Below are 13,486 nucleotides of genomic sequence, written 5' to 3' on the forward strand. Positions count from 1 at the left end.
CAGTTTTGGGTGCTCTGTCTTGGAAGCTAGAACTAATATTACTCGGGAGACAGGTAGTAGTTATTTGCATAACATATGTAGACTTTAAAATTAAATAGGAGATTTTGTACATGCTTTTATTGTTTGTGCAGGAAAGCAAAAAGGCAAACATACTATATATATAATTATTAATGATGACACTTGATGTTGTACACAGTAAAGTTTTTTTCCAAACTAAAAAGAAAATTTGTGGGACAAGAATTATAGGAAATTGGTGCAAATCGGAACATGTGCTAGGAAGAATGTGTAAAAGAGGGACTGCTTGTAACTGCCAGAAAATGTGCTCAAGAAGAATTGAAAAATTAGGTCACATTGGAGTTCCTAACTGTTGTAGGACCCTCCAGTTTACAGCTGTATAATTTTCTTCACCATTGCCTAACAATAGGCAAAGGGAAAGAAATAGTGTTGAAATTCATGATTTCAATACTTCAGTCAAAGTGTTACACAGAAACATAAAAGGTTTAATTTGACTTCATCTGTAAGGATTGCCATTTATTCATTCTGCACTATTTGAGATTCTAGATAATTGCAGAAGTTTTGCTAATCAGTTCTAACATAAATATTTATTTGTGAAGATAATCAATGCATTAGTCAAGAAAAGCTGCATTTTCTTGTTGCACTAAATGGACCCTGAAATCGCTGTGCCTTAACATGCACAATTTTATTTTTGTTCAGATAATATTCCTTGTGTGTTAGGTGATTACGTAGGGCATTTATACCCTATGTAGTCAGCTACTCAGTAATATGGGTTGCTTCCTCCTAGTGTTGACATCTTACTTCATTTTTCCAGGTTTGCTGAAAAAAAGGAAAATGAAAACTGGATATTAGCACACTGACTCCTAAATATTTCAGACTGAGTGTGGAGCACTGGACTTCTGAAAGCTAGTCATATGGTCCTTCTTAAACACAAAGTAGTTGAATATACATACACAGTACTTTGGTATTTGGTGATGAGCAAGTGGATGGGATTCATAGAGAAAAAGTGACCTTCCATTTAGAATGAATTCTTTACTAGCTCTTGCATATTAGTGTGCATGACATGAGGATCAAGAATGACTTTGCAGTGCTCACTTTGGCAGCACATGTACTAAAATTGGAATGATACAGAGAAGATTAGCATGGCCCCTGTGCAAGGATGACATGCAAATTTGTGAAGCATTCCATATTTTTGTTAAAATAAATTTAAAGTGAAATGCTGGTGATCAGTGAGAAGGAGGGGTGGGGAGTATGGTATGTATGAATTTTTTTCTGTTTTGTTTTTATTTCTTTTTCTGAATAGATGCAAATGTTCCAAGAAGTGATCATGATGTTGAATATGCAACTATGTGATGATATTGTGAATTAATGATTATATATGTAGAATGGAATAGTCAAAAGTTATGAATGTTTGCGTTTGGTGTTTTATGGTATTAAAAAAATTTTAAAAATAATTTAAAAAACTGCTATTAACTCAGAAAAGTCACTTTCTTTTCATCCTAAACTGATCTTATGGGGGCAGACTTGTTCAAAGAGACATAATTCACAGTTGAATTATGATTCGGATTGCCCAAAGTTGGAAGCAATCCAAGGTGTTCATCAACCAATGAATGGATAAATAAAATGTAGTATGCAAATACAATGGACTCTTCTTCAGCCATAAAAAGGAATGAAGTCCTCATATATGTGAGAACATGGATGAACTTTGAAAACATGTTGAACCCTAAGTTAAATTATGAACTTTAATTATCAGTGCAGTTGTAAAAATGGGCTACCATCAATAGTAACAAATGATCCACATCAATGCAAGTGGTGGTGTTGGGCTAAGAAGGAATCCTGTAATTTATGCATGATTGTTCTGTAAACCCACAATTTTTCTAATAAAAAGTATATATCTGAAAAAAATGACTTTGCAGTAATTTGGGTAAATACAATTCTTTAAAGATAGAAGGGACATTGCACTGATTGGCAGGTTATCTCTTCTGTTCCTAACCTTGTTCCTTTTTTATCTAAATTCTTTCTGTTAGAATTCTACTGCACCTCAAAGGACTTTGTTAAAAAGGTAAAGTCGTAATGAACTCAATAGGAGAAAATATTTGGAAACCACATATCAGATAAAAACTTTCTATACCGTGCACATAAGGAAATTATGCAGCTCAAGAAGCAAAGAACAAACAACCTAATTATAAAATGGGCAGAGGATATTAATAGATACTATTCTGAAGAGCAAATACAGATAATTAAAAAGCACATGAAAAGTTGCTCATAGTCATTGGTTGTAAGGGAGATGCAAATTAAGATGACAATGGGATATCACATCACAAATAAAAAAATAGCTGCTGTTAAACAAAATGGAAACTATAAATTATGGAAAGGATGTGAATAAATTGGAACATTTATTCACTGCTGATGGGATAGTTTGGCAATTCCTCAGAAAACTAAATATTGAGTTTCCCAATGACTCAGCAATACCAGTACTCTGTATATACCTAGAAGACCTGAGGGTAGTGACATGAACAGAGAGCTGCACACTGATATTCATAGTGGCACTGTTCACAATAACCAAGAGATAGAAATTATCCAAGTGCTTATCAAAAGATGAGTGGATAAACAATATGTTGCATATACATATGATCAAATATTATGCAACAGTATGAAGAGACAATGTCCTGAAATATATGACAACATGGATGAGCCTTGAGGACAAAATGTTGAGTGAAATAAGTCAGACACAAAAGGACAGATAGTGCATGATTCCATTATTATGACTCTGATAAACATAATCTCAGAAGTTACAATGTAGAATATAGCAGACCTAGAGATACACAGAAGCTAAAGTTGGAGGAAGGGGTTAATCTAAAGGCAAGGGAACATACAGAAGAGATAATAACTAAATAGCAGGTTTATAGTTAATATTGCCATATTGAAGGTGAATATGACTGAAAAGGGATGTATAGTGCCATGTATCCCAATGATTAAATTTATATAAATAAGTTCTCTCATGAACTGTTTCTGTGCTTCAATACTGACAAAGAGACAATGGTAGAAGGATACAAGGGGAAAACTAAAAATGCCTGCTGTGGCCAACAGTTAACAGGAAGTTAGATAATCCTAATGGTCATAGTTTGCTAAACCTCAGTCAACATCTCTCCTGTTGTCTCTTAAGAGCACCTGGGGCTCAAACTGAGGCTCGATAAAGGTTTTATGTACTAGGTTTGCCTTCCTGGAACATATAATTCTGAGAGGGTTCTTAGATAAGATAAATCCTAAAATGAAGAGGTTCCAGACTCTCTAGGATTATCAATTAATTGCATCCCTCTGTCCTTCAGTATGGATACCGTTTATCAGCATGGAAGAGTTGGGACAGGCATTCCCCAAGGATCCTTATATTAAAGGAGAGAGAGAAGGCATAACAAAGAAAATTGGGTTTAACAAATGAGTATGGCTGTTGAATCACTATACTGATATTCCATCTAGCCACCAGTATTTTGGAGCATCTAGAAGGAAAAATCTGAGGTAATGGAATAGTAGCCTATGACAAACTCTGGTTTCTGTTCTGTAGTTGTTTGTTGAAACGTACTTTGAAAATTATTGCTTTTTTCTTTCTTTGATTTGTATATATGATATATTTTAAAGTAAAATAATTAAAAATGAAACAAAGCAAAAAGAATTGTACTTTAGGTGACTACATCTCAAGTGGTATCCAATTGGGAAAAAATTTTATGCAAAAAATTTGAATATGCAGACTTCCTACCTTGATTACTCAGATATTATAAGCTCTGTCTTTTGTACTAGCTACTGTTTTCCTACTATAGAAGGTTCAATTCCTTTCAGAGATATTTTGGAGGTGAAGTGTTGCTTGGATATTTTTGAAGGAAAAATTGCTCCACACATACAGCCTATCCAGTAATATCATGTGCAACTTTGCTCTATAGCTGTACCTGAAAGAATATAATATCCATACTTAGGTTAAGGCAGGGAAAAAGATGTATTCTGGGAGAGCCCAAGTTACAATGCAAGATGCTCCATGGGTTATACAAAATAGCAGCATCAATTTGAGGATGATACCTCTCCTAATAACTTCCTCTCATTTATTCAGAGACATTTCAGGATGATGCCTATGTCCTACAATAGTAAAGTTACACTGGATTAAAACAAGTCATTTTTCAACAAAATTCTTAGCCATAAATCCATTTTATATATTTTAAGTATTTGGGCTACTTGCAATATGTTGTACTTGAAGATTTTTAATAATAGCTTGAAGATTTTTAATAATAGCTTTTCTGAGGGATATATAATGAAGTGGATTTTCAAAACTGTGAAGATTTTATGTCAATTAACAATGTCTCATTGAACAATAATTTGCACATGCACAGACGTTTCTAATTGGAAGGGACTTTAGTCACCTTTTAATTAATATTGATATGCTATGAAAGTGTAACAATTCAAGATTCAATGTAAGGGTATAAATATACTTACACCAACATATTTTGACTACATCATCATTATCTTCTGGTTTACACACATATGATCTTAAAATATGAACATTTTTCCTTATCTCCCTTGTTTCATGATTTTTAACACAAGATCATTCCCTGGCTCTAGAGCTTCCTCATTGCGTCTTTCATCTCTGCATTTCTAAGGGTTTGTTTAAAAGGTTTAATAAGAGAGGGTTTAGTATAAAATAGAGCCACCTTTACTTATATGAAAGCCATATTTGTATATGACACAAATATACATCATATACAAATGAATATACACAAAGGATAAGACAACCACAATAACATGTGAGACACAGGTGGTGTGCTGGTTTGAAATGATGTTGGACCCTGGAAAGGCCATGTTTTAATCAAAATCCCATTTCATAATGGCAGAATAATCCCTATTCAATACTGTATGTTTGAATCTGTAATTAGATCATCTCCCTGGAGATATAACCCAATCAACAATGGTTGTTAAACTGGTTTAGGAGAGATGTGTCTCCACCAATTTGGGTGGTTCTTGATTGGTTTACTAGAGTCCTATAGAAGAGGAAAATATTTTTGGAGAATGAAAGATATTCAGAGAGAGCAGAGCAGAATGACATAACCACAATAAACAGAGTCCACCAACCAGTGACCTTTGGAGATAAAAAAGGAAAATGCCTCCCTGGGAGCTTCACGAAACAGGAAGTCAGGAGAAGAAGCTAGCAGATGATGCTGTGTTCATCATGTGCTTTTCCAGATGAGAGAGAAACTCTGTGTTCACCATGTGCCCTTCCACTTGAGAGTGAAACCCTGAACATCATCAGCCTTCTTGAACCAAGGTATCTTTCCCTGGATGCTTCAGATTGGATATTTCTATAGACTTGTTTTAATTGGAGCATTTTCTCGGCCTTAGAACTGTAGACTAGCAACTTATTAAATTCCCATTTTTAAAAGCCATTCTGTTTCTGGTATATTGCATTCTGGCAGCTAGCAAACTAGCACAGGTGGAGAGAGCCTTTCAACATCCATCAGAGTTGTGAGTTCTGAATCAGCAAATGATGAGGTCATAGGATGTGATAGGAATTGAAAAACTAAACATAAACATGGATCCACTGTCAGCAGTAAATAAAAGTCTAAAGATGTGTATTTCATGTGCAGGAGACTTTTATCAGAGGGAAAAGATCACAGAAAAAATTGTCATTGCATTGGGGTCAGAAAACCTCAGCCAGCCAAATAAACAGGTTTGAATCAAAGAATGAAGAAATCTTCCAGTCCAGGACATGACCACTAGTGGACCACACACCCTCCAGTGCATTGTGATCATGAAGTGCAGAGGCCTGCAGATAACCAAGTAGTTGTCAGAGGCCATCACAATGAGCTCAATGATCTCAACTCCCACAAGGAAATGCATCACAAAAACCTGAGTCATGCACCCAAAGAAAGATGGTTTTCTTCTCAAAGAGGCCAAATATCATTTTAGTATTAGAACAAGGGGGGGCCATCTTGAAAAGATTAGAGAAACAGAAAACAATACACCAGGGAGCCCAGGACTAGGCTGGTGGCAATTGTTACTATGATGAATAGATTGTCTGCCATGGAAAAAGTAGATGTTTAAAAACATGACAAAAGTTTCTGCACATCTGGTTTCTGTGTCAAGCCTAGCAGGAATAATTCAGTCACACTGTTTTATCACTCCATGATCCAGTTTAGATAATGTATTTATCTGCAAATAGCACATGGATTACCATAGTCATAGACAATTTTGATCAATAAAATCTGTTTAATAATATGTTTCTTTTAAGATTGATGGAACCCCAAGCAGACAAAACCTAGACTTAAGCTACTGCTATATTGTTAACCTTATACAGTGTTGAATATATTAGTCCTCTTCTACATGCACACACACATGCGTGCACACACAGAGAGAGAGAGAGAGAGAGAGAGAGAGAGAGAGAGAGAGAGAGAGAGAGAGAGAGAGACACAGCATTGTTTATGACAGTTTCCACCAGACCCATTTCCTTTAATTAAACATGACTGGATTCTCTCCTATTTTTCACATAGTAAACAAGAATGAAAAGAGAACCTTTAAGGATAAGCAGAAGCTTAAATCCCTAAGTGTTATCTCCCTGTGTTTTTTCTAGACAATTCAGGCTGATGAAGTTAACTGCTGAGTGCCATACCCTTATTATACTTAGCTTGTTTCAGGACAAGTATTAAACATCAAGTGAGTTCTATTTAAAATTAGGGATCATGTAGTAACATTTCAGACTCAACTGAATGGGTGAATACTTGAAGCTGAGGAAAGATACACAATAGCAGTTAGATTTGTGAGCTCATGCTTCATTGAAACAGAATTACATAAGAATAGCACAGATTCCTTGTCAAACACTTCTGAAAGAATAATGTCCTTAGGAAAATAAAACATAAAGCTTGATGCAGTGAAATAGTCCCAAAATTTATTTGTAACTTTAAAATTTTAATGTTTGTAGAACTTCTGCCATAACAAATTTTGGGGGTCTTTTGCAATTCAACACTCCTTTTTAGAAAGATTGTGAAACAATCTGGGGCTGTTCACTCAAAAGATATTTGAAATGATGTAAAAGCATCACAAAATCTTTGTCAGAACATGTTCTTTAGGATAATCAGAATATATTTACATTTTGTTTTCCCTGTAGCTAAGGGATGTTGGATAGGTCACAGTTTTATTAAGCTGAAATTTTTTCATATATAATGAAGAAAAAATAACATAGCATAGAAGAATTGAAGAATGTCATTAATTTTATGTCATAGTTTGTATTCTAAATGTAAAAATATAATGTTCCCCACATTTCCAAATGACTATTATTAAATGATCTAAAATTAGAAAAACTTATATTCTAAATCTTATGCTTGAAATAGCTGCTTGATATAATATTAAGAGAAAAATAAATGACCTATGAGTGAATATAAATGAATATTCACCAAAAGACATTTGAAAACAAAACAATTATATTGGAAAAAATTGTATGCAAAAGTCAATATATTGGACAATAGAAACCTAATACACTTGGTAAATTCAAAAGCTTATTAGTATTTAAATATACTCTTAAAAGCATTGAATAAAAATAAGCTCAATAAGAAACAGGTAAGGCCAAATCTCAAAAGGACATTAAGATAAACAATATTCTAAAGAATTAATGAATGTTTCAGTGGGGTTAATAAAGATTTGTCGGGCACTAGTAGGTATTTATCAAAACAAAACAGTTCCCCTGAATATATATTAGTAGAAAACATTAATAAGAAAGGATAGGCCTGTATCACAAAAGCAGTGCATCTTAAATAAATCATGAAACATAGTTAAGAGTACAATTATATTTGATCAGTTTTCTTTAATTCATACAGACAGAAATCAGGAGAATATATATGGTACTAGATATTAAAGGGGGATAATGGTGGAAGGAATATAAAGTTGGATTAGGCTGAATATATTGATATGGGCCCATGAAGCAGAGTTTCTGGATTCAGTGTTTTAGCTTGAATGTTTAGAAAGGGCTCTAACACTTTGATAGATTGGTTGAAACTTGGACCAAAATGTGGCCTATACGAAATGAAGTGGAAATGTCAGAATTTATCGGGTATAAAGTAGTTGAACAAGTACAAGTTTAGAGAGATTGGAATGTTAGAGTGTATTCATCATGAGACATGCTTACCCAAACTGGGGCTGTCCAGATGGCACACCTTTCACCGCAGTAGTGAGGAATGAATTTGAGCATGGATAGCTCCAAAGTCACTCTTCTATGGAGGTCAGATTAATTGTTGGAACTTATGCAACTGATCTTGAATCCTTAAACACAATGAGAATGATAAAATTTCAGGTTAGCAGAGCAATGTGACATCACTTAATTGCCAAACATAAGGGGGGCATGGTGACTGCAATGGACAGCAGATTCAAAAGCAGTATTCAAAGCAGTTTGACTCACAGAGACCTATGGCATTACCTAGCTGACTATGAGATACCTAGAAGTGAAATAGATGGGCAGTGTACTAAATTCTTATTTGATCTTTATAAGCAGAAGTGTTCTAGGTCAAGTGAACAAAAGTCTAACTTGAATAAAAAAAAAGAGAACCATGGTCTCTCAGTTTCCAGACCTGAGAGAGTTTAAGGGGCCCAGAACACTTGAGTGAAGAGAAATCTGTGTTTCTCTGAAGATGAACACTGCACACTGCCAAAAAAAAATCATGCTGTTAATTGTGCCTTCCCAAAAGGAGCCTATAGCCTTTTACCAGGGTGACTGTGTTTTGGGGAAAAGGAAATGATCAGAGACTTCAGTGATTCCTGGATAATGGCTCTGGACCGACACTAACCCCAGGAGACCAAGTCAGAGTAGAAGTTTATAGAAGTCAGAAGATCAAAGGAATTTTAGCTTTGGTTCATCTCACAGTGGATCCAGCAGATCCCCAAAACAATTCTATGGTTACTTTCTCAGTTCCAAAAAATAATTGGAATAGACATATCTGGTAAATAGCAAATTTCCCACATTGGTTCCCTGACTGGCCTGTGGAATGAGAATGATTATAGTAGGAAAGGTGAAGTGGAAACCTCTAGAACTTGCTTCTACTTAGCAAAATAGTAAATGAAAATCAATACCACATCCTGAAAGGATTACAGAGTTTTATGTCACCATTAATGACATGAAAGATTTAGGGATGGTGATTTCCACCACATCCTCATACAACTCTCCTATTGGTCCATGCAGAAAACCAATGGATCTTCAATGGCAATGGATTATCATAAATTTAATCAAGTGATGACTCTAATTTCAGCTATGATTCCAGATGTGATATCATTGCTTGAGCAAATGATCCATTCACTGGTACCTGATTTTGTAAAACTTTTTTCATTGTCACCTGTTCATACAGACCACAGAGAGAATTTGCCTTCAGTTATTAAGTCCAGGAATACACCTTCTCATGGATATATCAACTCTCCAGCCCAGAGTCACAATGTGGTCCATAGGGATCATGGTCATCTTTCCATAAGGTGTCACAATGGTCCATTACATTGATAATATTATGCTGATTGAAACTAGTGATGAAGAATAGAAATTAATCTCATTTTGTTGCATCTCAGAGGATAGGAAATAAATTCCCTAAAATCCAAAGGCCTTTCTCATTAGTGAAATTTCTAGAAATCTACTGGTTTGGGACATATAAAAATATCTCCTCTAAAATACAAGGTAAGCTGCTACATCTTGCCTCTCTTATTGCCAAAACTGAGGCATGATGCCTAGCAGACATTTATGGACTTTCAAGTAAGCATAAACCTCATTAGGGTGTGGTACTCCAGCCCATTAACTGGGTAACTGAAAAGACCATAAAGTGCAGCATGCAAAATGTTATATACAGGATCATGCCCTAGAAGATCCTAATATCACAGTAGGTTATAAAATGTAGAATTTCTAGGCAATGGAATACTATTCATTCATAAAGAGGAATGAAATTATAAAATATGATGTTACAAAGGTGATCCTTGAAACACCATGCAATATGAAATAAGTCAAATTCAAAGGAAAAGTATCATATGATTACAATTATTTGAACTAACTAGAAAAGTAATTCATAGCTACAGAAAGTAGATTAGAGGTTTCCAGTATCTGAGGCAAGAGGGAATAGGGAGTTATTGCTTAATGTGTAAAGAATATCCTTTCTGGGTGTTGACAAATTTTGATAATGAAAGGTGATGATGTTAGGAAGATATTGTAAAAGCACTGTAAGAAAGTGTAAAATAGCATTTTAAAACATTGTAAAAGCAATAAAGACCAATGAATTGAATCCCTATGGTAAAATGGAAAATATGATGTTACATATCTGCTACCACAAGAAGAAAAAAGGAAGAGACTGGGCGGGCCGCGGTGGCTCAGCGGGCAAGAGTGCTTGCCTGCCATGCCGGAGGACCCCGGTTCGATTCCCGGCCCCAGCCCATGTAAAAAAAAAAACAAACAAACAAACAAAATATAATAAAACAAGAAAATGTTTAAAGATGTTTCCCTTTCTTCCTCCCTTCCTTCCTTCCATCCTTCCTTCCTTCTCTCTCTGTCTTTCCTTCCCTTCCTCCCTCTTTAAAAAAAAAAAAAAAAAAAAAAAAAAAGGAAGAGACTAACATATGAATAAATACAGAATAAATGACCTTGGCTAGTAAATAGAGTATGAAATAGAGGAGATAAATGCTGGGCTTAAATAAGTGAGTTAATTTATGGAATACATGGAATACTATAAATATTATTCTGTATAATAATATTACAACTCATTATGGAGTTGAGATTTAAGCTGGCATACAGGTGATGGAGATGGTAATTCATTAATTCACTCATTCATCATTCCAAAAGAATTTCAAATTTGTTTGAAAAGTACTTCTCAAGTGCTGTACCATACTCTGGAGGTAAAATGTAGTTAAGACACATCAGATTCCAGCCCTCAGGAAACTTTGGTAAAGGGAGGACAATAAACAAATAACTGGATAAATTAAATATAGATTTTTCTTAATGCTTTGAAGTAATTGGAAAGTGTTTTATGGTCACTAATAAGAGAGGAGTCTACTTTACATGGACCTACTTTCATCTGGGTGATAATGTGACATTCAGGCTGAGACCTGAAGCATAAGGAGGAGACAACAATAGAAAGTGCTAAGAAGAGGTCATTCTGGAAAGGAACCACAGTAAGGGCAATGTCACAAAGTGGAAAAACACTTAGAATGTAGCCAGATATAAGAAAGGGGAAGAGGGTTGGCTATGCCAAAGGAGAAATAAGAAAAAGGCAGTCCTCACAGAAACTTGTAGGTTAAGACAGGTTTGGATTTCATTCACAGCACTCCTATTTGTAAGGAGGTGGGTAATAGTGAGGTGATATGGGAGAAGGACAGAAGCAGCAGGATGAGCAAGGTATTTCATGGCCAAGTGAACATATTAGCCTGGCTGCAGAGCACAGCTGTAGTGGAAACAGAATGAGTCAGAGTGGAGTCCAAGACTCAGAGCAATTTGTGGAGGTCCCCAGGTGATTCTGTTGCTGTTAATAGTTAACCTTGGGTCCATGATGTTTGATATTGATATGATCATTTACTTTCCTTGCAGATAAGAGATGCTACTATTCCTGTTCAATGACTTATCTGATGAAAAGTAAAATCAAACAATGTCACAAACATTCTAGTAGCCTTTAGGACATTTAGACTCTTTAAATTTTCATCTAGTCGCCCAGCAACTTAATTGCTAATTTCCATCCTACTGAGTCATATTCATCATTACCAAGAAAATTTTAGTTGGGAAATTTGTATCCCCCTATAATATGTTAAAGTCAGCTCTTATAAGGTAAAACCTCTTGGTTTGATATGGACAGTTCCAGTTTTTGCCCTCAAAATCTCACATCCTAAACTATCAGTTACAGTTGCTTCTTGGACATTTAACTGTAGTAGATGCAAAGGAATATTGGTCAGTTCCCCATTGATGACTGACCAATGCACTCATTTCCAGAGATTGTGGAAATATCAGCTGACAGTTGAGTCCCTCCCCAGTAATTGCCTTCAGGAAATAAATGAAGGTTTTGATAGCATCTGGGATTGTGCCTGGAAGCCAGTATTTATTTTGGGTAAAAGAATTCCAAAAGTACACCCTGTCTCCAGGCACATCCTACATCTATTGACCAATAACTACAATGGTAGAAATTATGACACTGTATCCAAATTCATGTCACCTCTGAAATGTCATCCCAGGTCCAAAGCTCCCCATATTAGTCAGTGTATCCTGAGAAACAGAAAAGACAGGAGATAACTCCAATGTTGTGATGTTGAATTCCTCAGGAGAACCTGGCTGGCTGAAGGAAAGATAGAAATTATTTTATCTGGCTGCCAAAATAATTACTTCTCCTTTTAAGGTCTTGAACTTATTGGATAACTCTTCTTTACTTCTGTTTGGTTAATTGTAGGTGCAATCCACCATAGATGCAGTAAAATGATTGCATTTGATTTAAATCCATCAAATACCCCCACAATAACAATATGGCCAGTGATTGCTTGTCCAAACCAGTGGACACCATAACTAAGCCAAGTTGACCCATGAAAATTAACATCACACTGCCTGTGAAATCAGCTGAGTCTCTGTGACAGGTGCCATCAGATGAACTTATCTTATACCAATATGGCTTCCTCCCTCCCTCATAGGGTCAGCTCTTGAAATACCTCCCCAATAAATCCCTATAGTCATAGCACAGAATGTGAGAACCCTGAAGAAACTGACTACAACAGTTGTTAAAGAAGTGGGATCATTTTAGGAAAGAGACTCTAAAATGAGACTTTGGAACTTAGTCACCTGTCACTGGTTGGAAATGAGCAACTTCTCACTAATGGTAAGTCCAGAATTTAGAGTTCCTGGACCCAGTTGTACTGTAATTATAAATCTTCACCCTTGTAGAAATTTTCCCCTCAGTGGATGAGAAAGCACTGCAGGATGCAATATCTCAGGAACCCTAGAGGGCCATGGTAAATAGTCATTTAAAGAGGGTGTAGAGGGATGGCTGTTGCTGGCTACTATCAATGCATTGAAAAAAAACAATGAAATACAAAGTGTAATTAATCATTAATTTAAGGCTGCATATAAAAGCTAGAGGATCTCCTTGGCAGCAGATAATTAGACTCTTGGCACCAGACAGAAGACAATCTAAGGCTCAGACTCAGAGATTAAATTTGAAAGGTGTATGTAGAACTCCAGTGAAGGCAGAGTCCTCAATTAAAGCAAGTGATCAAGTCAAAGGTCTGACCCTATTTTGGAATGAGTTGGATTTTGAGATAAGGGATAAGGGCATAAGCATCAACATTCTTAAAATCCTTGTAACTCCAGATTTCTCTGAAATATTTTGGACCTACAGTAGTGGCCCATTCCTACCCCAGACCAACACCAACACCCTATTTTGAGACCTATACAGAAATGTTTGCCTTGGAAAAGCCATACCCCATTCCCTCACAGGAGCTCAATATCCCT

The 13,486-nt window shown here is 35.7% G+C and overlaps 1 non-coding gene across 1 annotated transcript; it reads left to right on the forward strand.

Moving 5' to 3' along the window:
* Nucleotides 1-1,102: 1,102 nt before the first annotated feature.
* Nucleotides 1,103-1,209, forward strand: LOC143681765 (U6 spliceosomal RNA). The gene has a single exon (XR_013174826.1). It is a non-coding gene; the product is annotated as a U6 spliceosomal RNA (small nuclear RNA).
* The last annotated feature ends 12,277 nt before the right edge of the window (nucleotides 1,210-13,486 follow it).

The sequence above is a fragment of the Tamandua tetradactyla genome, chromosome 4 (assembly GCF_023851605.1).
Source record: "Tamandua tetradactyla isolate mTamTet1 chromosome 4, mTamTet1.pri, whole genome shotgun sequence".
NCBI classification, from domain to species: Eukaryota; Metazoa; Chordata; class Mammalia; order Pilosa; family Myrmecophagidae; genus Tamandua; species Tamandua tetradactyla.